Source organism: Agelaius tricolor, unplaced genomic scaffold (genome assembly GCF_023055355.1).
Source record: "Agelaius tricolor isolate 1412-34295 unplaced genomic scaffold, bAgeTri1.0.p SCAF_2, whole genome shotgun sequence".
Lineage (NCBI taxonomy): Eukaryota > Metazoa > Chordata > Aves > Passeriformes > Icteridae > Agelaius > Agelaius tricolor.
Genome location: NW_027269262.1, coordinates 8,679,864 through 8,683,578, shown reverse-complemented (window position 1 = coordinate 8,683,578; position 3,715 = coordinate 8,679,864).

The window sequence follows — 3,715 nt, the reverse complement described above, 5'->3', positions numbered from 1 at the left end:
GGGTATGTACACCAAGACTCAGCAATCTTTATACTCTTTGTGAACAGCAGTTCTTTAAGAGCTTTACACCCAATAAAATTTAAACTTTTATATATTTTTTTTCTTCGTTTATTGCACCGGGGGTTTTTATTGCAGACATGTAGCAAGCCACCCATATGGAATTTCAGCAAGTGGCAACCACGCTCAGCCTGAGCGCCTCAGATCTGCCCAAAATGAGCCTAAGGTCAGCAGCTTCAGGACTCAATTTTTTTGCGCTGGATCATTTTGTTCCTTATACTCCTTCCCACTCCCTCTTGGCTGTATTGCATTGCCTATCATGTTAAATAAATTAAAAAAAAAAAAAAAAGTGGGGGGAAATTCCTACAAGAAAGGATTTTAGCTTCAGTCCCATGGTAGGAAAATAGCTGCTGGGGAGGATGGGGAGATTTGAATACCCAACTTTCTCTCTTCTCCCATCCCTTTCAACAAAGGATGCAGGCAGTAGCATGAGGCATGCTGGCAGTGCGTGACAGCCCTCCATCCCATCCACTGCCCACAGGAACACCTACGTGCCCCTCCATCTCCTCAACAAGCACGAGTTTAGCAACAGCAATTCATCATTGGGAGAAACATTAATATTTTACCTTAGTTACCAAGTGCACCCGTTCAAACTTTTATCTAAAACATTCTTTATCATCTTTTCATTAAGTTCTCAAGAGCTAATGGTTTCTGAGTTCCCGGGGTAAGGATGATGTTCTGAATAATGAAAGCTCATTATTTCTCCACAGAATGCTTGTTAATTCAAATGATGATATTAAAACTATAGTAGCCTTTAGCGCTGGGGTGATTTCTAGCATACTTTATCATGTATCAATATATACTCTGTTTGTCAAAACTGCCCAGGGCTGGGGCTGACATTCTCTCTGGAGGAGTCTAGTGCTTCAAGAGGCACTGAATACACCAAGGTGACAACTTGCAGAGTTTGCGCCTCTAGGAAATGGAAAGATGAAACTTGAAGTGCCATTGTCCCCCTTGATTTCCTTATTAGTATTCATAAAGAGACAGTATCCTCCTCTTTTTCAAGTCCTCACAGGCCTTTCTTTTGAATGAAATAAAAGGCGCACGCACACACAAAAAAATACACATGCACAAGTTTTACATATAAAACATACCCCTTTGCTGCAATTTAAGCAATCCAAAATGTGTTTCTGGAGTTACAGGTAGGCATGTCTATTGCTTATCCACAATCAAATATTAAAAAAAAAAAGTACCCATTAAAGACGGGGCAAAGCCATTTTTTGCACCCTATTGTTTTTTGCATCTGCCTTTTTCACCCTCCTATCTCTCCATATAGCCAGACTGTATTACCCAGCAGCTTAGCTGGAAGCTCCCTGGCATCACGGCCCATTTTTCAGCTTTGATCACAAAACTACCGTAAACATTGTCAAGGCCTCATTCTCCCACCATTGTGGCCCCTCCAAGAAAGGAAAAAAAAATAACAAAACCGGGGGGAGGGAATAAAAAATTAAGGAAAAAACTCCATCCATATGGAATCCCTTAGTGAATGTTAAAAATAGAACTGCAATGAAAAGGCCAACTAGAGTGGTCAAGAGGCATGTTTCTTCAAATAACATTACATTTCCTGCACAAGGACTCCTTCTCCCACCTCCTACAGCCTGCATAAATATGCACACCCTTATCCGACCACAAATTGTATCATCACCTCCCATCAGGTCTTTTGCAATAGCAAGCCCTGGCACAGAGGGGGAAGGAAGATGCTCAGACTCCAAACTGGTCTCCAATCCCTCATCAGCATCCCTTGTTTCTCTGAATGCTCAACAAGGTAAAAATTGAGGATTTGTTATTGAGCAAGCCCCTCCTGCTTCCACCCCAATCCCTCAGCTCCTTCTCCTGCAGTCTCCCAGAAGGAAATGTAATTCTGAGCATCACAGCAGCCCTGCTGGCTGCTGGGAACAGCCAGGTCAGCATTCACGTGTGCTACAACACACGGCTCCGCACCGTCCTCACGTAATTATCTCTCTCCTGAAAGATTTGTTGGACTTTTGCCCACAGGCAAAAATAATAAGAATATGGTAAACTTTTTCCAGCTTCCCCTACTGGCCTATCCTTAGAGTAGGAATTAAATATTAATGTGCTTTAAACCACCTAACTGGCTGATATTTTTCAGTTTTGCACAGAGGTGAGACTGAATTGCAAGTTTATTTATGCTGCCTCCCATTCTTAAGCAGAAAATACATGTGAAAAATGCATTTTCAGCCCCGTTGCACAGGCTTACAGGAAGAGAAGGACAACCATGCGATTTCAGCATTCCTGTTCACCTGGGGGCATGCTGTCATCTCGAACATGTCCCAGCAGTGTTGGTCTCCTCTGGAGAGCCCCAAGGCTGACACAATGCTCAGCCCATGGACACTGCTCCTGCCTTCCAGAGGTGGCTCTCCAGGAGCCCCACACCAAGCTATAGGTCTGGCTGTTAATGCAGATTTTTCACTGTGCTTAAGGCCCCGGTTATGCCAGAGTCCAAACCAACTTAATGAGAGAAGGGGCAGAAGCAGTTATTGCTGCATAGGTCCCTCAGCCACAACAGGGATGTTTGCCCACAATATCGGGATAGTGCTCCTGGAGGAATCGTGCTGTGGAAGTGACTCTGGCAGAGGCAAGGGCAGTGGCACAGGGACAGGACAGCATGGCCATACAATTACAGTTTATGCACTGAAGAGAAGGAGAAGACCAGCAGAGCCTGGCCCTGGAAGCCCCAACCTCTCCTCAAACCAACATTCATAAGGTAAAACCCACAGCAAGGCCCATAGCTGTGCCAATGTAGAGGTATTTTCAAACACGTTGTCACCCCCTCCTGCAGCCTGTGTGTGCACCTGTGACTGGAACCAGAAGCAGAGCCTGGGGGCTCCAGGGGGGGACTGCACACCGTTGTGAAATGTGCTTATCTGCAGAAGATGAATTGCGAAAGAAAAATAATTGTGTTTCGTGCCTTCTGATGGTTTTAAAGAACCCATCAGTACTGGGCAGTGCTTGTTTCACCACTTTACGGCAGAAACAGATTTTTCAGTGCAATGTTTGTATGGAAAAAAAAAAAAAAAGCTTGGTTCTTTCATTGATTTTACTCTATTTTAATGACATCCTTACCATGCAAAGTCCAATTGACTGGCAGAAATATGCCTGATGAGAACAGAGGTAGTGAGAGGGAATAAACCCACATATGCCTCTCAAGCTGTTCCTGCTGTACCTTTCAGTTGGATCTACAGAGCCGCACAAAAGTTGTGAAACACACAGGCTAAACTATTAGTTATTTAGTTCTGTGATAAAGGATACAAACCTGCAGGCACACATTTGGGCAATTGTCTGTGCATTAGCAGGGATGCTCTATGCTTTTCACACACAAACATTCATAGAACATTCCTGTCAGACAATTTTTTTCCCAGCAAATGTCAATGAAGCAGCCTTTTTTCTCTGCAGGGCTGGGAAATACATTTTTCTGTCTTCCACAAAGATTTGGAATTAAGGATTCTGACATGCTCAGATTTTTTAGCCAAAAGATATTGAATTTAAGTGGAACATAACATTCCAGCTTTTGTCCTGAATCTGAACTGCTTCTTCCACTAGCTCCAGACACACTTCCATTCCTTATAAAGTACCCCAAAAATAACAAAAAAATTAAAAACCCGCAAAACCAAAGAAAACTTATCACAAAGTCTTCAGA